At 39.4% G+C, this 23089-nt stretch overlaps 1 protein-coding gene across 1 annotated transcript in view; it reads right to left on the bottom strand.

Moving 5' to 3' along the window:
- Nucleotides 1-21592, bottom strand: part of NDUFB6 (NADH:ubiquinone oxidoreductase subunit B6) — a 251056-nt gene extending 229464 nt beyond the window's left edge. Inside the window, exons 1-4 of the mRNA XM_057313509.1 lie at nt 21449-21592; nt 16901-17003; nt 9547-9662; nt 1354-1403 (exon numbers count right to left, since the gene is read on the bottom strand). The gene's annotated coding sequence lies outside the window, so the exon portion shown is untranslated. The remainder of the gene's footprint in view (nt 1-1353; nt 1404-9546; nt 9663-16900; nt 17004-21448) is intronic.
- Between the last annotated feature and the right edge of the window lie 1497 nt (nt 21593-23089).

Below are 23089 nucleotides of genomic sequence, written 5' to 3' on the forward strand. Positions count from 1 at the left end.
TCATTTAAACTTCACTGCCAAACCCAGCCCTAACTCGAATATTCCTTGGGTGCCTCCTACCCAGATGCTACCCAAGACGTAGCTCTGAGTCCCTGGTTTGTTTGCAAATCAGAGGGCTTCTCTGAAAACTGATAACTCATCAAACCACATTGAAGCATAAGTATGACTTGTTCACAAAGCACTAGAAAAGGAAAGTATCTTCAAGAACAACCCCCCATCCCCCCAGATCACACACCTGGTTAGTGATAGAGCCAGGACTAGAACCTGGGTTCAAATAATTTTCTGTCACTGCCTAAAATGAATTAAAAAGAGATATAGTTTATTGGCAAAGAGATGCCATTTATATGGTTATTTATAACTGTGATCCTAGGGATCCGGAAAGTTGGGCCATATAAAAATCCTTTTCTTTCACTTTTGTTGTATTACATTTTTTCCACATAATTAGATTTTGGATAGGCTGAGGCTCAAATTAATTTGAATTCCCTGCTCTCATAAGAACCGACACTGGAATTTAATGCCCCAAAAATGAGCTGGATAGCAGACAGAGCTAGTTAGGAATTCTATTTTGTAGAATATAATCTCTAGGTAATTGGAAAGTTACCAAAGGCTACTTAGACTTACCATCCCTCAGAGTTAACATTATTTGGCCATTCCTAATTGTGATGATTCCCAAACATCATCAGTCACATGCTACCATCACAATTTTTTTAATATCTTGGGCCACCATTATCTACTTCATGTGTTTCTGTAAAAAAGCTTATTTATTTTCTTGAGCTATGTCTAAACAATATCTATGCAATCACAAGCTGATATTCTGGTTAATATTTTTCTAATATGCATTAAAATATAGTTGTTGTTTTTTAATTTCCCATCAGTAATACATAAGCCACTACTAGCACATATTGCCTCATCAGATACACAAATACCTTCTACAAGAGAGTAAACATTTGATTAACCAATGTCCCCTTCACTAGATGGGTGATGGCTATTAAGAAGGACACTTGTTGGGTGATGAGCACTGGGTGTTATATGTAAGTGGTGAATCACTAAATTCTACTCTTGAAAACAATATTACACTATATGTTAACTAACTAGAATTTAAACAAAAATTAGGAAAAAAGAAAAAACCAAAACACCAACATCCCCTTCAATAACTCCAGTGAGGGGATTCACTACTTTCCAACTGTTACCTAAAGATTTAGTTCCCAGCTAAATTGACAGCTGTGGAAGGACACCAGGCAGTACCGAAGTGACGAATGGTATATTTTGCAATTTTTACATTTTTTCAGAAAGAACCTCTTGAGAGAGAATAAGGCTTCAGGTCAGAAGTGGTTAGAATTTCAGCTTTACTACCTGTTAAGTTCCTGAGCAAGTGACAACTTCTGAGCCTCAGTTTCTTCATTCTGCAAGGGAACAACGATAGAGCTGACTATGGGTTAAAATGCATACAGCACCTGGCACAAAGTAATCGCCTATTGAATATGAGTTCCTTTCCTTTTTCACAAGAATATATAGTAAAATAACCTGGAAATACTGACTAATGACTTTCCTTGGTAAAAACTCACCTATTTTATCTCCTAAAGGCACTCCAATCACTCTGTTTTTGCATATGAATTTGGGACAGTATTTTTCGTCCTATCTGGCTGGGGGCCTGTTTATCTTTCCAAACCATAACTAGGAGACTGATCATTCTGAATATCAAGACAGAATTTCTGACTGAAATGGCAGAGCCCTCACTGTTGGTTTTCTAGGTACAACAGGTTTCCATAATCACAAGGGGAAATCTAGTCTGCCTTTGGGGATGGGGGGGGGGAGGCCCACCGAGGGAAGGGGCGGGGTGGGGGAGGGGCTCTAACCTGGAGGCACCAACCCTGAATCTGGCTGCTTAAGCCCATAGAATTTCAGCAGAAAAGCATCAACCATTGGTATTAAAAAGCTGGGGCCTTTGAACTGAGGCTACTACACAGCCCAGAAAAAGTAGGAAAAGTAGAGCTGGAGTGCAGACAGTCCTAATGAGGTGGGCTGGTGGTCAAAACCTCATTTGCATTCATTTCACTCATTATTATGTGGTATTAAGGAAATTTTCTGCTGAGCAGAGTGACCTTGACATGTGATTTCCTGTGCTCTCTGGGTATACGCAGAGCATTATAAGAAGTAATGATTCCCAAAGAGCCCATCTAATCTGACAATTTTCATCAGCTTCCAAAAGGAGATTTTATCTTTTGTCCATTTCTCCTGGGTTGGGTTTTGTTTTTTTTTTTTAGTGTGTTACTATAAAAAAAGAGAGAGAACAAGATCTATAACCTTCCACAATGTCCTTGCAAAAGTTAGAAGTGTGACAAAAATCCAATCTTTCACTCATTTTACCCACCACTCAGCATTTCTCAGCAGGTGATTTAAATATTCACTGGCCCAACTCTCCTCTTTGTCTAAATCATGGTACTCTCAGGCAACCCCTGTGAGTTTGGCCTAAGAACCACAGGCACTAGGCTATCAGGACCAAATGGCATGAATCTAGGTGGCTAGATCCTAACTACTCTAATCTCAACCAATTTTGAGTACACATTAGTGAACATGGGTTATGAGGGACGTGGGAATAAAACTCTGATTCTGGCTGTTTACAAATTTTGTGCGATATAAGTGAAATCTACTATCCAGCTTTATCCGAAAACATCTTTTGAAGCCACCTTAAAAAAAAAAAAGATACTGAAAAAACTTAAAAAAAAAAAAAAAGAAAGAAAGAAAGATTGAAATATGATTGAAATGTTTTACAGTAAAAATTAATCAAAACAGTAAAATTCAGGGATGGTTGGGTGGCTTGGTCAGCTGAGCATCTGACTCTTGATCTCAGCTCGGGTCTTGATCTCTGAGTGATGAGTTGAAGCCCAGCATTGGGCTCCACGTAAGAAAAGAAGGGGAAAAAAAACCAGTAAAATTCAGCACAAAATCAATACTTAATTATTCATCATTAGCAACAGTAAGACTACCAATAAGATGATGGTACTCATTAGCATAGTCAATCACAATGGGTTTAATAGGATTTAACTTAAAAAGCCACATGAGGGGTGCCTGTGTGGCTCAGTTGTTAAGTGTCTGCCTTCAGCTCAGAGAGTAATCCCAGAGTCCTGGGATCAAGCCCCACATCAGGCTCCTACACTGAAGGCCTGCTTCTTCCTCTTCCACTCTCCCTGCTTGTGTGTTCCCTCTCTCGCTGGCTGTCTCTCTCTCTGTCAAATAAATAAATAAAATCTTTTAAAAAAATAAAATAAATAAAATAAAAAGCCATATGAATTTCAGGGCACCTGCATGGCTCAGTTGGTTAAGCGTCTGCTTTTGGCTCAGGTCATGATCCTGGGGTTCTGGGATCCAACCCCAAGTAGGGCTCCCTGCTCAGTGGGGAGCCTGCTTCTCTCTCTCCCTCTGCCCCTCTCCCAGCTTGTGTGCTCTCTCTCTCAAATAAATAAATAAAATCTTCTTTTTTAAAAGCCATATAAATAAGAACAAAGATTTGAGAATTCAACACAATTTTTTAAATGTCACATGACTTTATTTCAGATTTATCTTTAATGTTGATAGACTGTACATTTCAGCTTCAAAATAAAAATATTCTGTTTTCTAGCCCTTCAAAAGCTAATGCTATTCTTCCTCCCTACTCTGCCCCTACTTCTCTGTAATCATTCTTTAGCAATCTTCTGAATTCCTTTCCATTCTATTAAAGGCTCCAAGGAACTATTTCTCTCTCGCATCCCCACACACATTCTGCCTCCATGTCAACAAGCTCTATTATCTATCCCAGGGAGGAAAACATTATCAGCAACAATCCAAAACAATAGAAAATGTCAAACCATTGACCTTTAATATTAGAATATACTACATAGATTTTGGGGGTAACTGAGCCTTCGTAATAATAGTTTCAAGAATAATGTTTAAATGCACTTTGTCAATTTTCTAGATACAGACCACATGACAGGAGGAGGAGCCCACACATTAGAGCATGAGCTGGTAAGAATTTGAGTTTTTAAATGTGCTACAGTGGATACACATGAAGTTGATTTGACAGGGGACCAAAAAAAAAAAATGCATGAGTAGTCCCAGGGTCTCCACCAAATCACTCCCCACTTCCATGTAAGGAGGAAGTTACCTTAACTTCCAGATCCATTCCTAGACCTTTATTGCACAGAACCAAGATAATAGGGGAAGACAGAAAATTAGAGTGCCCAAAAGGCTATGTTGACCTAGATAATGAAGAGCTGAGCAAAGAAGGGAGAAGGAAGAGATAAGCGACTTTATGTAGGTTCAGCTGGGTAAAGACCCAGGGGAGTAGCTTGTACTGGGGGAGAAGAGAGACTTTGGAGCAGCTACACTGTTGGGAAGAGACTTTGAGAAGGAAAAAAGTGGGATCTTTAAGAAGCCCTGCATTTTCAGGAAAGACAGCAAGAATGCTTTAATTTGTTTATAATTATTATTTGCTGGTCTCTTATTCATTGAATGGGATTCCATGCTGGACTGGGCCCAGAGATGATTATCCCCTTATCTGCATAATATCAAGCGTCAACAAAGATTCAAATTACCAGATTAGTTGGCAACCATTGATATGGATGTGTGTGTATATGTGTATGTTGTTCTTTTAATAGAGCTTGCTCTCCTCTCTCCTATTAGAAATACTCTGCCTTTGTAAAATAAGAATAAAAAATACAGAGCCCTACAAAGTGTGGCAAGATATACTCATTAAAGTTTACTTCTTGAAGCAGATAGAGGATTGAGACCATTTATCTCAATGCCCTCAATGCAGAATGTACTGCATGCCCTGTTCCTTTCACTGAGGCTCTGAGAGAGGCAAAGAAGCCCCAGCTGCCAATTCTGCCATCTCCAGCTGCAACAGTCCCAGATTACTTTAATTGTTATTAATTACTGGCACATCATACTCATTACCCCATACCAATGCATCTTAATAGTGTGGCTAAGAACCATAGATATAAACCTATTTGCATTAGGCAACCAAAGAACCCATGTGAAAACCAGAAATTTCTATAGAGACTGACTCTGTTGGCCAAAGAAACAATCCCCCAAAATCAGGGCCAGACAGTGCTAATCAAGCTCAGTGCTGACCTTTTCAAACTCCAAGGCTGGTCTTGCACACTTCTCCAGACTAAGGGGAATTTAAGGCCCAATACTGTCTTCTCTAAAGTATGGCAGAAAGAGCACTAGACTCACAGAGAACTGGATTCAATCCAAGCTCAGTCATTCTCTTAAGAGGCAAAACAGAGTGGGAGGTTGTACAAAGAGATGAACTAGTCAGACTGGGTTCAAACCCCAGCTCCCTCACTTACTCTTCTTGTGACCTTGGGCAAAGCACTTCACACTTGTTCCTCATTTTCCTCACCTACTAAAAAAAGGATAATAATATTTATTTATCAGTTTTGCTGTGAGAATTAAATAAGACCTATGTAGAAGCTCAATAAAGGTTAGTTGCTACTGTGTGGCCTTGGGCAAGTCACTTAACATATCTGGATCTCAGTTTCCTCATTTGTAAAGTAATGGGGATGGATTATATAATTTCAAAGACTCCTGATGATACAGAACTCTAAGATGTCAGATCCCAACAGGGAATAATAGACATAAGGAACATATAACCAAGGAAAATTTGGCATGAGATGTTGGTTGATTCTTATCAGAATGGTCAAGGCAGAGGCACTAGAGACCAAGCTGACTGGAAGGGTAATCATCACCCAGTCATCTCCAGGAAGTGGACATTTCCCACAGTCAGCTGGGTACACAGAGCAGCTCTCACTGTCCTCACAAAGACCATCATCCCCACAGACTGAACCGATGGAAAGAAAGAAAGAGAATGCTAAACAACAAAAAAAAAATTTTTTTTTAAAGATTTTATTTATTTACTTGACAGAGATAGAGACAGCCAGCGAGAGAGGGAACACAAGCAGGGGGAGTGGGAGAGGAAGAAGCAGGCTCATAGCAGAGGAGCCTGATGTGGGGCTTGATGCCACAATGCTGGGATCACGCCCTGAGCCGAAGGCAGATGCTTAACCGCTGTGCCACCCAGGCGCCCCTAAACAAAAAATATTTTAAGACCAAAAGAAGTAAATTCGATAAAAAACAATTTTTAAATGGAACAAAAAACAAACCAGTCTAAGGGGAGGTTCTGATGCTGGTTCCATCACTAGCTTGGTTTCTAATTTTACTTTGGCTAACCAGGAAACTCATAGCTAATTTACTGTTAATTTCTAATAACTCTATACCCTTAAAACTTTATTCCTGAGCCAAATATTATAGTCAAATTCCCTCAGGGCTGTTTTATCTGTTGGACCAAAAGGTCCAGTGCTAAGGCCTACAGGCTTTCCACAGGCTTGTAAAAAAGGAAAAAAATGGGGGCGCTTGGGCAGCACAGTCGTTAAAGCGTCTGCCTTCAGCTCAGGGCGTGATCCTGGCGTTCCGGGATCGAGTCCCACATCAGGCTCCTCTGCTGGGAGCCTGCTTCTTCCTCTCCCACTCCCCCTGCTGTGTTCCCTCTCTCGCTGGCTGTCTCTGTCACATAAATAAATAAAATCTTCAAAAAAAAAAAAAAAAGGAAAAAAATGAATTGGTTCCAAGCTACAGAAAAGCAAACTGAAATTAATAAGCATTTAATTAACATCCTGCAAAATGTAACATTATGTCAACTTTGTTAATAGTTTATTATTCATAAAAAAATCATTGCATGTGAGAATAATTTGTGGATTAGATTCTCATTTTACAAGAATTTCTTTTTTTTAAGATTTATTTATTTATTTGAGAGAAAGAAAGAGCAGAGCAAGTGAGAGAGAACATGAATGGGGAGGAGAGGGAGAGGGAGAGGGAGAAGCAGGCTACCCACTGAGCAGAGAGCCAGACATGGGGCTTGATCCCAGGACTATGGGACCATGACCGAAGCTGAAGGCAGATGCTTAACTGACTGAGCCACCCAGGTGCCCCGTTTTACAAGAATTTCTGAGTAGGTATGATGATTGATAAGACATAGTCAACTATACATTTAATAAGTCATTCATAGGCAAATAATTCCAAAAGCAAAATCATAAAAATCCTTTCAACATTTTATGGAAATTTTTACATTTAATTGAGATGTGGGTACATTTTACTGTGCTTGGCATAAGTGATGAAGCCTCCAGAAGAATCTACAGAAAGCTTAAAAAGGTCCTGAGTCTTCCATTGCCCAAATTTCTCCATGTAGTCCAATAAGATACCTTTTAGTAAGATTGCTCCGTGACCTAACAGTTTATATAGTTTCTTCTAGTTACTAGATTAGCCCACTAAATTGAACCTTGCTGGTTTGGATGAAAATGAAGTTGCTGGGGAGTACTTGGGCCTGTCACAATGTTGCCAACATGGTTTAGAGCCAGAGATAGTAAATAACTGAAAATTCAAAAGGACCCCCATTGGAAATTTTCTCTCTCCGCACCAGTCAAACCCAATCTCTTCCAGACATGTTGAGAAAATGCTCTTAAAAAACTCAAACTCCAGCAAAAGAGCCACTGCAGTCTGCATATTGCCAACAGCCTGGTTTAATTGCCTCAAGGAAGCTGAGGGTGCACCGACAGGATCCTAAAAGCATTGTAGGTTAAAAACCATCTTGCATCCAGACAAAGAGACTGTTGTTAATTCTGTTAAACTTCTTCTATTTGAGAGATACACTTGGCATCAAAAATGGCAATTCTTTATTTTTTTTTTTTTTAATGATTTTTTATTATATTATGTTAGTCACCATACAGTACATCCCCGGTTTCCGATGTAAGGCTCGATGATTCATTAGTTGTGTATAACACCCAGTGCACCATGCAATACGTGCCCTCCTTACTACCCATCACCGGTCTATCCCATTCCCCCACCCCCCTCCCCTCTGAAGTCCTCAGTTTGTTTCTCATAGTCCATAGTCTCTCATGTTTCATTCCCCCTTCTGATTACCCCCCCTTTCTTTATCCCTTTCTTCCCCTACCGATCATCCTAGTTCTTATGTTCCGTAGATGAGAGAAATCATATGATAGTTGTCTTTCTCTGCTTGACTTATTTCACTTAGCATTATCTCCTCCAGTGCTGTCCATGTTGTAGCAAATGTTGAGAACTCGTTCTTTCTGATAGCTGAGTAATATTCCATTGTATATATGGACCACAACTTCTTAATCCAGTCATCTGTTGAAGGGCATCTCGGCTCCTTCCACGATTTAGCTATTGTGGACATTGCTGCTATGAACATTGGGGTGCATATGGCCCTTCTCTTCACTACGTCTGTATCCAAAAATGGCAATTCTTTAAAGGCTCAAAGTCTCTGTGAGTGCTGCCTTCACGAAGCCTAAGGTAAGACCATCTAGCATGAAGTCTTTACCTTCGATGCCCTCAGAAACCACCAAGGGGAAAAGCTGTGGGGATCAACTAGTGAATCTCAGGAGCTGGTAATGATGACAAACTTGCTTCCTGGAGGGCTGAGCCTGTGACTGTTGGCTTCAATCCCAGACCTTCTGGGAGTCCTGGGGAGCTGGAATTACTGAGGCAACATTTTGATGGTACCTGCTGAAGACATAGCTAATTCTAGAAGTTGCTACTCTGCTTGGGAAAAGAAAGTCTGAACCTTATTTGGATTCCTGGTGGACTCCTTGGGTCTTGTTGCCTGAGGCAGAAAATACAGCAAATTCCTAAGAGGGGTGGGGCAAGGGATTTGGGGCCCTGCATCAAGAAGTCAAGAGTAGAAAAAGCTTCTCCCAAAGGTACTCAGAAGTTTGATATCCTAGGTGAGGATGAATTTGCCTCATGAAAGCCCCCTGTCCATCTAGCACTTCAAGAGTCTGTCCATCTTCCATAACAACTGCTCCATCTCTGTGCCTCTCCACAGAGACCCTTCAGACTGATACTAAATCCAGCTTGGTTCTTGCCCCTGGCTTCCCCTGAAACTGTCTGCAAATGTCCGTGTCTGTATTCCCAAAGCCAATCCTGGCTCCAGAACCCAGCCAGCACTGTAGAGCCACACCTCTGTTGGCCAGGCAAAGACTGAAGGCTCTAAGGCGGAGATCTCTAGAGCTTCTACTAGAGATTCAGCAAGGACCCTTGAGGAAGGAGACCAGTTTAGCCATGGAGTGATCAACACTTTTAGTAATTCAATAGTAAAGTTGACCCTTGAACAACACAGGTTTGAACCACATCGGTCCACATACATGTAGATTTATTATACATACAGTACAGTATTATAAATGTATTTTCTCTTATAATTTTCTTAATAACATTTTTCTCAAGTTTAATTTATTGTAAGAACATAGTATGTAATACATACAACATGCAAAATATGTGTTAATCAACTGTTTATGTTATCAGTAAGGCTTTCAAACAGTAGACTATTAGTAGTTAAGTTTTGGGCAAGTCAAAGTTATACACAGATTTTCAACCATGTGGAGGGTTGGTACCCTTAACCGCTACACTGTTCAAGGGTCAACTTGAACTACTGAGTGCCTGTGCTATGCAGGAACTATGCTAGGTACTTGGGGTACAGCAAAGAACAAGGCCTACCTGGGTCCTATCCCCACAGAGCTCAGGGCTACCTTCTGACCTGCTGATATTCTGCTTCCTCACCCACTTCTGGCAGCACAGTTTTAGCTTCCAGAGCAGCTTGCATCATTCCAATTCTGATATAGGCAAAAAAAAAGAGGGTTATACACTCATGGACCCAACCACTGGAATAGCAATAAAGCAAGGAATGCGTACAACCAAGGTTCATTCTAACCCTTCTACGTGATTCCCATTCTAGTTCATGCATTGCTGCCCCGGGATATCCATGATCTATGGGTTCCTCCCGTATATAATCATCAATGACTTCAAGTTGCTTCTCTTGTGCGAAGGAAGAAAACATGATAGACAATAAATACCCTAAGGCTATTCAGTGTAGTACATGTTGAACCTGATCTCTCCACTCGAATAAGTGGAAGTAATTTAGCTCATTGGAGTATTTATGACAGCAAGAAAAACGTAACTCATGAAACCATATTTATTTTCCATTAATCTTATAACATCTCTCACCAGATTAAAACACTCAAAACCAAGACTCACAGTCACCTGCAGGGCATATAATTGATTAGAAAGAGGCATTCCTGAATCATAATGTTGATTCCTTGAAGGGTAAAACAAGGAGACAGACTACTCACTTATTTTTTTAATATTTTATTTATTTGAGAGAGAGAGAGCGTGCAAGTGGAGGGAAGAGCAGAGGGAGAGGGACAAGCAGATTCTGCACTTAGTCCAGAACCTGACACTGGACTTGGCCTCATGACCCTGAGATCATGACCTGAGCTGAAATCAAGAGTCAGATGCTTAGCCAGCTGAGCCACCCAGGCACCCCCAAACTACTCACTTATTAATATATCCCAAGATAAGGCTTCTCTTATCTATGACCATGGATACTGGTTTCTCTGAATTCTGCAAATCTTCTAATGTCTAACTTAAATTCCTCCAAATACCATTTAATCCTTACTCTCTCTTTTTTTTTATGAAGATGTTCCCCCCCCCCTTTTTTTTTAAGTAGACTCCATGCTCAGCATGGAGTCCAATGTGGAGCTTGAACTCATGACCCTGAAATCAAGACCTGGGCTGAGATCAAAAGTCAGACACTTAACCGACTGAGCCACCCAGGTGCCCCTAATCCTTACTCTCTTATGTTACCCTCAGTAGTATTAAATTTAAAGATCAAATGGACATCATCTAGGTAATACACCTTAATAACCAAGAGTTTGATTTAGCATTTTTAAATTCTAAAATTACTTTTAATTGGTTATTTCATGGTTTTTATATTTACTACAATCAAATGTATCTCACTTTGTAGAATAAGCACATCCCAGAAGGCTCATTTTTAAAGTGCATCTTTCCCCTGACATTCATAAAACCAGTACCAAGACAAAAGAAAATCACCTTTAATGATGCAGAGATCTTTTTTTAATCACATACTTAAAGGAAAATTTTTATGAAACAGTAATAATACACACGTGAAGACTAAAGTTTCCTTTGTTTGGCAGAATCACTTCTAGAGTTAAAGGGAAAACAGCAATTATAGCTTAAGAACAGAACATCCTAGACTAAAAATTCATTCAGCTTTTATCAAATCTCCTTGCCATCATTTTACAAAAGAATAACAGGAAACTCTTTGGGTACTCAGACCTTGTTTCCTAGCAATTGATAGAGGCTGCAGGCTCTTAGGAAGAAGCAATTGAGCTAAGATTGAGGAGAGTAGAGATTGAGATTCCAAATACCATGGGAAGTGGATCAAGAGGCAATTATAAAAAAGTGGGCCTCCCTCTTATATGTACATAGTGTTATCTGTTAACCAATGTAAAGTTAGGCTTTGGAATCATATAATAATTCCTTTAATCAACCAGAATCCATATATATCCATAAAGGTCAAGAAGAGGACACAGAACAGGTAAGAACAAAGTAACTGTCTAGTAAAAGAAGGCCAAAATGTAGTGTTGTGAGTCAGGCTGTAGAGTGTCCGGGAGCTCAGCACCTGACCCAAAGACACCAGTTACAGTGTGTGTGTGTGTGTGTGTGTGTGTGTGTGAGCATGCATGCACCTGTGTGTGCATGCATACATGTGCATACACACACATGCACATGCACACGCACACGCAAATAACAATGTAGTAACAACATCATGACTTTGCTAGGGGTTGGTACAGATTAAATCAGAAGAAAAGATAAGGAGAAAAAACAGAATACATATCAAATATTCAGCATATTTGCAATTATGTAAAAGCAAAGGAAATTTACCAAACTTTAACTATGGTTATTTCTATGATTGTGGATGGTTTGTCTTTGCACTTTTTTGTATTTTCCTAATTTCTATAGTAAGCATGCATCTTTGACTTCCATATACAATGAGGAAATGTTTTGTTTAAAAAAAGAAAGAAAAAGTTTGAGATCGAGGATAAGCAAGCAAAGAGAAATTCTCCCGGGAGGACTAATAAAAGGAAAACTTGATCAAGAAGCTAGAAGAGGAAACAATAAAATCCACCTGAGAGGTTGCACCTACAGTAAGGTGAAGGTTGGGCTTAAAGGCAGCTCTAGAAGTGACACAAAGCAGGGGCTGTTAAAGCAATGGACTAGTTAGTAAGGTTCTATAGCTATAATTTACCCATCTGTGTACCCCCAAATTGCCTCACACTGTAATAAAATATTGAGTTTGGAGCTTAATTACCAACTGAATATGCAACTCAAGACCCACTTTGGAAGAGGACCTAGAGAAGTAAAACAGAAAGACAGCCATCTCAAAAGATGCCATCTAGAAGGGACATCCCCCCAGTGCCAGTGGGGAAAAGGCCATGACAAATGTATCTTGGGAACAGATTAGTGGGCACCAGAGTCAGTTACTGAAACATAGGGCCCAGAGCAACAGCTCTCAACCCCCAGAGACAGAGCGGGAGCAATGGCATCCCAAAGGCAGACCCAGGTGAGGGGTCGAAAAGACTGTAGAGTACTTAGTGTGAAAGCTGTCATCCAAGCCTTCTTTTCCCAGTGACTGCAACACAATCCAGGATTTGACAACCTGAGAGTTAATTTCTAAGGGATGTACATGAAATACATAAGAGGGAAACAGTTCATGTATGATGGTTCTCAGCCTTTCTCTTCCTTCTATGCTTAAGAGAATTCTGTCTTGACACTTCTTACCCCACCTCCCAGAAAGGGATGGTCCTGCTTGGCTAAATAAGCTCTCTTGGACTTTGTAATGCAAAGGAAAAGAGCTGGTGAGGATGACAAGAGGCAGAGAAGCGAGAACTGGTGCAGCGGATGTAGGGTTTTTGGAGGGAGGCTGATGTGAGGGAGATAGGGGAGCTGCTTCAGTGTAAGAGAAGTGGATGGAAGAGAAAAGATGTTAAAGATATATTACTACAGTCTCCTTATCTCCCCTTGCAGAGTTCAGGAAAGTCAAAAGAAGAGCTGAGAGCTTTGGAATTTATTTTTAAATGCTGGATGGTATTATTTTAACCACAACAGTGTTCTGAGACCATACCATGAGAGTGCAGGCTTTAAAAAGATTACACATTGATGAGGCACACCTCATTCCCACAGGGACCTTGGGGCTCAGGGGTGAAGTTAACTAGAATCCAATAAAACCACAGCAAACATTTACTTCCTAATGTTCTTGTATGTGTTGGCTAAAATAAGGGTCTTTAGCCCGTACTGTTTCCCCCTGGGGTTTTTTCCTAACAGAATTGTCCCTGAAGCTTCTAACTCTGAAAGCTACTCAAATTTCCCTGACAGTACAGAAGGTATAAAAGCACATCATGCTGGAAGTGACAGGGGGAAAAAAATGATAATATCTTCTGTAAGTTTGAGTTGCATAGAAATGTCTACTCTGGGTATGTTTCAAAGGATGAATGACCAAATCTGAAATATTCTTTGTATCCAGAGCATGATGCTTGACAATTTCACACCTTGGTTCTCTCTAATGAAAGCAAGGTTCCCTTTAGTGAAATCAATTGTATTTAGCATAAGTAGAAATAAAGAACCATTCTGTGTATACCAAGATGGTGCTACTAATCTTATATGCACAGTCATAGGCATATACAAAAAATGCACACTAGGACCTGCTGTGGGTCATGAGAACTTAATAGTAAACCCTGAGCCTTGGTAAACACTTAAGAGCTACGTGGTGACAAATGACCTCCATATGGTGCAGAAATACTCACTGCCATGGCACAATCTAGGACAAGGATAGCAAGGATGTGGTGTGTGTGCTACCATCCCACCTCCAGTGACCATGCCAGACATCATTAATCAATCAATACAATCTTTCCTGCTGAACTGCACGTAGTCCCAGAAACCTTTTCATTGCAGTTCTCCAGGCAGTCACTCCCAGTGGATCAGAGCTGGCACATGAGATCAAATCTGTTTGCCATTCCTAGTCTGTGGGATGGTTAGGGCCAAAATGTCAATGTGGGCATGAGTGTGCAAAGATCCCACCCCAGGGACCCCCAAGGGAATCGGAGTTGGTGGTACAGAGACAACAGGTGGTGCAAAGGGCAACAGGTGACAGAAAAGGCCCCCTGCCTATAATCCCCAAACCTCTCCTATTTCACCTCTTGGTTTTAGGTAAAAAAGGTATTTTCAGGGAAGAGTAACTTTTTGAGCTATTGTCTTTTATAAACACCTTAGTTCAAATTAATTTTTCACATCAACAAATAAGAAACCCAGAAAGACCCCGAAGGATTAGGGTTCAAGCTGGATCAGGTTTGAAGACACAAATGATTAGGGATTAGTCAAAGAAGGTGCAAAGGGCTAGGTACAAAACACAGCTTCCTACCCACAGCTCTCGGGAGGGTCAGCCTTATAGCCAGTAAACTGAGCATCAGATCCTCAAATAAGGAACACAATCCCATAGGAGATAACTGAGGGAAAACATTTGATTAGGGCTTTATCTTTAATAAATGAAATTAAAATTTAAGAAAATAAGTTTATCTTACTTTTGTAATTAGATTCTAATTGGCACAACTATGTACTAAGTTTGAAGAACTCATATATTTGAGTTTGAACAACTAAAATATTTATGTTGGGAGACATAACTTTTTTAACAAAAAGACTATAATAGCATTATATAATATCCCTCACTTCATGTTTAATTTGTGTAATAAGATTATACAGAGGATAACTTCTCAAAATACTCAAGGACATATTAATCTACCATTATCAGTATCTACCTTTGTTATTCAAATCATTTGCTTTGAGGATCTATGATGTCATAACCCTTACTGGTTTTCTCTTCAGTTGTTAACTTACCTGACTATCCCAAACCTCATTTGTATGTGATCTGAGCAACATCATTTTCTTCAACCTCATGAAATCCTTAAATGTTTGTAAGAGTGACAATTTCACTTCACAATCTAGTTACACTGAGGTTGCATTTTCACTGTCAAAGTTTACAATATTTATCAGTAAAAATGACTGGAAAAATATGTTGTGAGGTGAGAAGAGTCAGGCTGGTATTAAGCAGGATAGATACTTGAGAGGAGACAAATATGACAATATTGAATATTTTCATCTGATAATAAATTGTTGCTTCTCCATGAAATCATGTTATTATGACTGGAATCCTAAACACCCAGCTATTCTGGATATCTATAATTATGCCACCTTCCTCCCTTGGCCACAGATGATTAAATCAGAGATGGGCATGTGACGCAACTAAACCAATCATCTCTTTCCAGGGAATCTGGGACTGAGACTCAGTTATATGTATAGAACAGTGATCTCTCAACTTTTTTGATTGCACATCTCTAACAGTAAAAAGATTTAACTATACTTTCCATAGATATCTTTTTATTTATAAATTATATTGATAATTATACTTATTTGTAAGTTATACGAATATAACTTTTAAATTTCTCAAACATTTTATATATGAATTTAAATATTTAAATATTTTAAATTTACGACTAATTTTTAAAACTTTTTATGCATTAGAAATATTAATAAAATATTTAAATTTTTTGAATGATATTCATTTATTATTCATTGTTTTATGAGACTTTTTCAATTCTATGACCTAAAAATTCATGTAGGATGCTATGTTCACATATAATAGAAGGAAAAAAAGATACTTTCAACATTATGATTTTTTAATCCCAACCACCAGTTATGGAAAGGCCTTTTTGAAATTAAGCTCATAAATTCCCAGCATCTCTGAGGTCAATCAGTTCTTACAAACTAATCAAACCCACTGATTTTCTCTTCTGGAAACTTTTATACCAGTTAGAAAATTCTAGTTTTTAAAGTATAGAACTATCAAGGTTTTGTGGTTGAGACACATTGTTTTCAACCACAAAATCATATAACGATAGAAACATTTCCAAATATCCATTTTCAAGATGTTTCTCCATAGCAAGAGTTCTTTTGAAAAGCAGATATTTTCTCTCATTGATAAAAATATCACCCTTGCCTCGAAGAAGCAGAATAAACTTTTTTTTTAAAGATTTTATTTATTTATTTGACAGAGATAGAGACAGCCAGCGAGAGAGGGAACACAAGCAGGGGGAGTGGGAGAGGAAGAAGCAGGCTCATAGCGGAGGAGCCCGATGTGGGGCTTGATCCTGTAATGCCAGGATCACGCCCTGAGCCGAAGGCAGACGCTTAACCACTGTGCCACCCAGGAGCCCCAGAATAAACTTTTTTTAAGTAGCTATTAATGTCATAGAAAAGGTCAGTGAATTTGGAATAGCTATTGAAAAATAAAAATGCATAACACATCTTTAAAAAAGGACCATTCTTGGGGCGCCTGGGTGGCACAGCGGTTGAGCGTCTGCCTTCGGCTCAGGGCGTGATCCCGGCGTTATGGGATCGAGCCCCACATCAGGCTCCTCTGCTATGAGCCTGCTTCTTCCTCTTCCACTCCCCCTGCTTGTGTTCCCTCTCTCGCTGGCTGTCTCTGTCTCTGTCAAATAAATAAATAAAATCTAAAAAAAAATAAAAAATAAAAAAGGACCATTCTTTTGTCACAAGATGACCAGAAAACATCTTGTGATATAAAAGATTTTCACAGACATACCCTTTCTTTCTACAAAGTTTGGGATGATTCTACTATTAAAGCCCTTGTTTTTATCACATTAACCACTTAAATGACCTCCTACGGAACTTTGTACCTTTCTGGCTTCAACTCTTTCCTACGCGAAATTGAATATGATTAACAGTGAATGAATTTTACATGTGGAGCTAACACTCTAGTCTCACCCAGAATTATTTTTTATTCTAATCAAAGAAACTGCTCTGTTAGTGGTTACACATAGGTATAAAACATTATTTTATTAAAGAACTCATTTCCCATGTGACTATGGCTGACAGTTGCATGTCCTATGCCGTGTGTTCAAACACAGATAACTCGTACCTTGGATGTCCAGTTTCACTCGGTTATTTTGCCAGCAGTAGACAGTGTGTGTGAACATTTGTCCATCATCAGGAATCCAAAGGCCACATATCCAACCTTTCCCCTTCACCAAAAAAAAAGAAGCTGTTTTATTAACAATAGATACAGACAAGAAAGCATCAATTATAATGAAAAGAAAGCGCCCAGCAAAACGCAAGTGAGAAAAAGGATGATCATTGATGGGATTATTTAAACCCTTTCTCCTGATCAGAGCTACTCTGCAGCAAATGCAGAGCGTAATCACTCTGAAAAGCCCTGAAAATGGGTTATTTTAGCTCCCTAGTCAGGATCTAATGCACCTGAATGAAATGTACCTTTAAAAAAAAAAATCCCTTTTCTGTGTCTTTTGTTCTCAAGGAATATCACAGTAACAAGCCGCATACCCAAAGTACAGTTATTATTTCTAAGTGCTCAAATGGCTTGGCCTACATATGCTCTGAAAATATTTGAGTCACTGGAGAAAATTAAGAAAACATACTAGTGGATTAGAAGGGATTTCCAAACAAATCATATTTTCACCTCAGATCAAAACCTCTTAGCCTGCCATGACTACAAGCTTTCACTCTTATTCTTACCATATGTGCAGTATTTTGTATGTTTCTCACTGATATAAAGATCTGTAATTTAATTTCAAACAACTGAATAGAAATGACATTTACCAAATTAAGAGTAAGCACAATGTCCATGGCACTCTTCATACAAATACCTTTCAGTCTTAAAATTTAACAAGCTCCTCTGATTGCAAATGGAATTTAAACAAGAACCTAGCATGACATCTCTAGTGGGTGGCTCTTTCCTTGCCATCACTAAGTAAGTGGAGTCTTTGGTAAAGGTTATCAATCCTATATATATTTATTAGCAGTATTGCTTTCTGTTCCTTAGGATAGTGTGCGTAAACATCTTCACCTCTCAAGCTAATTTGGAGGTGAGAGTATTCAATTCAGCAGACATGTCTTGAGCTCCTGCTCTGTACAAAGACTATGTCTCAGTTCTGTGAGGGCTTCAAAGATGAAGAGTTCCCTACCTTCAAGAGCTTCCTCAGGGAAGACAAGATAAGCTCATTTTTCTAAAATATGCTGGGAAACTCAATGATATAAAAGTTACTAAGTATTAAAAGGGCTCAGTTCCAAAATTCTAAATTATTAAATTGTAACATTTAATTAGCTGAATAATCCAGGCTAATAGCTAAATGCTCACTTCTCGTTAGATCGAAACTAAAGTTTCTATAGGTTTTCAGTACAGAAGTAAAATGTATAAAGCAGCAGAAAAGACAAAAGGGATAAGTACACATAAGTGTAACTGGGCTTTTAACCCCTGAATAAATCTTATCTAACTCTGCTTGGCATTGTGAAAAGGCACAAAGTGGAGGAGGAGAGGGCTTCAACATGAATTTGGGGGTATGCAGCTCAGCCTGTAAGTCCTGTACTGTGCCTTCTAGAAACATTTCATCTAAACATAAACTAACATAAATGAACAAAAACCAAATTAAGTAAGGACTGAGATGTGCTGTTTGAGGTGGAATTAGCACTAGTATTACACATTTTATCTTACGCTATCTGAATCATGTAATGAACCATGTCATAAAGGAGTTCCTAGAGGAAGATTGGTAGGAGAAGAAAGGGATAAAGAAAGGGGGGGTAATCAGAAGGGGGAATGAAGCATGAGAGACTATGGACTCTGAGAAACAAACTGAGGGCTTCAGAGGGGAGGAGGGTGGGGGAATGGGATAGATTGGTGATGGGTATTAAGGAGGGCACATATTGCATGGTGCACTGGGTGTTATACGCAACTAATGAATCATCGAACTTTACATCAAAAACCAGGGATGTACTGTATGATGACTAACATAATTTAAAAATATTATAATAAAAAAATAAAAATAAAAAAATAAAGGAGTTCCTAGAGTCATACTTTGTTTCTGTTTTTTTTTTTTTTTAAAGATTTTATTTATTTATTCGACAGAGAGAGAGAGACAGCCAGCGAGAGAGGGAACACAAGCAGGGGGAGTGGGAGAGGAAGAAGCAGGCTCATAGCAGAGGAGCCTGATGTGGGGCTCGATCCCATAATGCCAGGATCACGCCCTGAGCCGAAGGCAGACGCTTAACCGCTGCGCCACCCAGGCGCCCCATGCTTTCTGTTTCTGAATCCAACCCCATGACACGGTGCCGTGAGCTCTCAGATCCTTCTTGTGGGCCCTAAACTGATCTTGTTAATGATCTTTGATTCTCCCACAGTGGATGGTACAAACTGAAAAAGAAGGCATGATTTAATCACTCCATAAACACTTCTAGATACCCATTGAGTGCACAGGCCCCTTCTCTGCTAGGGGCTATAGGAAACAAAGATGAGACTACCCAATGGATTTGGTCCCTACCTTCAAACAGCCTTTAGGCTGCTCAGAAATAATGGCAGAAGTAAAAAGGTTACCCTCACTACATACATACTTAGGTGTCTACTGGATTCATAGTTATCATAGATGAGACAAAATGATAAGGAAAATAACCCAAATTTTCAACAAGTAGGAGGACTTGACAGCCTGACCACAAGCATGTCTCCAGAAGAAATTCCCATTAGCTTTTATGCTTTTCCCCTTGACAGAACAAGTTACAACACCTTCTCCCAAGTCTCATAGCCTTACCTTTTTAAATACTAATCCTTTGTTTTGACTGCAAAAGCTTTTCACTAATAGACAGCTATCACATCTGAAGCAAATATTTAAAATATGGACTTAAACAAAAGATATTTTTGCCACAAACCACTCATTTTCAAAAGCATCATCAAAAAGATGTCTGAATTTATCACTGCTAGGGGGCTCCACCTTAATAATCTCAGAGCAGGTTTTCTTCCCCTCCTGCCAATCCAGCATCATGTCTCCCTCCCCATCCTCAAAAAAATAATTTTTAGAAATAAATTTGTGTAAATCAAAGTATGCCTATAGCTTGTCATTTCAATTAACAAAGTGACAAACGTTTGTTAAATCCTTCCTCTGTGCCTAGCCATGTTCTAAGAGCTCAGAGACACAAAAGAACCACAAGGAATCTCTCTGGATCCATTTAAAACGTATTGTCACATTGAAAATGCCTCAAAGGTTCCAAAGAAAAAAGAGACAGAACCTCTTCAGGAACCTTTTTTTCCTTTGTAAGCCTTTGAATCTCATGTTAAATACTAAAGAAGAGCTTTTGAAACTTAGATTCTTTAAGGGGAAAATAAAAGGTTGGCCAGAGGTTTGAAAGAGAGGTTGTAACTGCCACTATGAGGCATTCATTCAGGGAAAATAGTGCTTTCAGTGTTTATGAGTTATTCATTAGAGAGGCAGGGTCTAGCTGGCTGACACTGTGGGTACTAAGGCAACACTTTCATCCTGGCTGGAAGGTAAGAGCTATAAAGCCAGGTAAGCGCTGCCATGTGTTTCTGGAGGGCAGTTCTAAATCACAAAAACATAGAGAAAGACAGAACAGGAGACATCAGAGATAGAGAAGGCTTTGCTGTTTTGTCCACAAAAGGAAATGACATGTATCAGAGGCAGAGCTGTATCAAGGCCTCATTAGCGGAGGTAGGAGGCAAGGAGGAGACCACATTTTGAGAAGACAATCACAGGATCGGAGCAGCTACCATAATTTTTAAACTCAAAGGCTAGAATGGTAAAGCCTCAAGTCTGCCTCAAATAAAATATTCAGAGTTAGTTTAAGACCCAACTTTAGGGGCGCCTGGGTGGCACAGCGGTTAAGCGTCTGCCTTCGGCTCAGGGCGTGATCCCGGCGTTATGGGATCGAGCCCCACATCAGGCTCCTCCACTATGGGCCTGCTTCTTCCTCTCCCACTCCCCCTGCTTGTGTTCCCTCTCTCGCTGGCTGTCTCTATCTCTGTCGAATAAATAAATCTAAAAAAAAATCTAAAAAAATAAAAATAAATAAAAAAACCCCAACTTTATTAAGCAGATGAGGCTGAAAGATACATGATTAATTGAAATAGATTATAGGCATCCCTCACTTTGCACGGTTCCAATATGTATAAACTTCAGTTATCATGCTTTAGTTAAATTAACACCAGTCATTCAACGAAACAGTTACCACCATTCAAATTTCAGTCACCATCACATACTAATTTTGAGTCATCACATAAAGTGCAAACTTTGCTGCTAACCTTCAGCCCACAAATCACTATATAGCAGATGGGCAGCATGATCAGTGACCAATGACGTCACTTCTTTCAAAGTCTGTCAGTGATTGAGCACTGCACATTTGTTAGTCATCTCTTGCACAGACAGAAAAGAGTACAGTTGTGTTGCCTCCTTGTCCCCCAGTGATAAATTCATGTATTATTTTACAACAAGGATTAAAGTGCAACAAAGAGACAGAAAGTGATAATGCTGGAAGTGAAATTGATGCAATTAGATTTTAAAAATGGCAACAGAAAAGCAAAGGCAGGATGAGATCTAGGTTTTCATGAAGCCATGGTATAAACTATGTTGATAAAATGCAATGAATATAAAAAACAAGGTAGGGGTACCTGGGTGGCTCAGTCGGTTAAGCAGCCAACTTGATTTCGGCTCAGGTCATGATCTCAGGGTTATAAGATTGAGCCCCATGTCAGGCTCTGCATTGGGTGTAGAGTCTGCTTAAGATTCTCTCCTCTACCTCTGACTCTGCAATCTCCCTCTAAAAAAAAGAAATAAAAATTTAAAAGTTTTTGGAAAAAAGGGTAAAGTTGCTCTAACACATTTTAGTTCAAATTGGGGTAAAAATAGAAAGCCAATTATGGTTGAATGGAGCACATCTACTTTGGCTTGAAGGCTACAATAAAAGGTAAACCAAATCAGTTTAATTAGCTTTCAAGCCCAAGTGTTAATGTTAGCTGCCATATTGAAAGAAAAATATAATTACAGCGAGACCGGAAAATAACCTTTTACTTCCAGGAAAGATTGGTTCCATGGTTTCAAATGTTGGCATAAATTAATGTTAAACTACGTGGTTAAGTGGCTAGCACAAACAAGGATGCTGCTGTGAAATTTAAACTCAGATTGCAAGGATTAGTTAAATTATGATGCTCTCAAATATGAAAGTGGCTATGACAAAAGCATGAGGACATACCAGAATAAGTGACACTGGAAAAAAAAAAAACAAGTTAAAGGAACTCTCAAAGATATCTCGCAACATTCTAAACACAAAGAATAAAATACTGAAATCTGATTCAAACTTAGAAAGGATTATGATCATTTGCCAAGACATAGTATACCAATATATGCTACAGCATGGTATACCTTAAAATATTATGCTAAGTGAAAGAAGCCAGTCACAGAAGACTACATATTATATGATTCCATTAATATGAAATGTCTGGAATAAACAAATCTATAGACATAGAAAGTAATGATTGCCTACAGATAGGGAGGGTGGGGTATGGAATTGGAGGGTGATAGCTACAGAGTACGAAGTTTAAACCATCTGTTTAAATTTATCAGAGACAGAGACCTGTCAAAATAGCCAGGATCTGAAGGGCCAAGATGCCAAAGAAAAGGGACACTTACTGAAGTGAGCCCAGTAATCTTTGTCTCTCTTCCCCCTCAAGGAAATGATGATTCTTAGTGTGGTAGGGGCTGTACTGGGTCGGGGGTGGGGGGGAGGGTGGGGAATGCTGAAAAGCCAGGCAGAGAATAAATGCTAGAGGCAGAGAAGCCAATAATCTCATGGAGATGGAGAGAAAACACAGGAGTCAGGGCCTGCAGAAGCAGCCTGGCCTTAAATAGCCAAGACCCTGAAAATGGGGAAGCCTAGGAAAGACAGGCTGACATCGAGGGATTTCCCTTCAAGACTAATAAAACTGAGGATCCTTTATTTAGCAAGACTAATCAGGAAAAATGAGAAAAGGCACAGATTACCAATAACAAAAATTAAAATGACTGATTCACTACAAGGCCTGGAGACATCAAAGAGATACTAATGGAATATTAGAACAACTTTATACCAATAAATTGGAAAGTTTAGATGAAATGGACAGGGGTGCCTGGGTGACTCAGTTGGTTAAGCCTCTGTCTTTGGCTCAGGTCATGATCCCAGGGTCCTGGGATTGAGCGGCAATAAACAGCATCAGGCTCCCTGCTAGGAGGGGACTGCTTCTCCCTCTGCCCCTCCCTCCTCCCCCCACTCATGC

The sequence above is a fragment of the Ursus arctos genome, unplaced genomic scaffold, assembly GCF_023065955.2.
Source record: "Ursus arctos isolate Adak ecotype North America unplaced genomic scaffold, UrsArc2.0 scaffold_18, whole genome shotgun sequence".
Taxonomy (NCBI): domain Eukaryota; kingdom Metazoa; phylum Chordata; class Mammalia; order Carnivora; family Ursidae; genus Ursus; species Ursus arctos.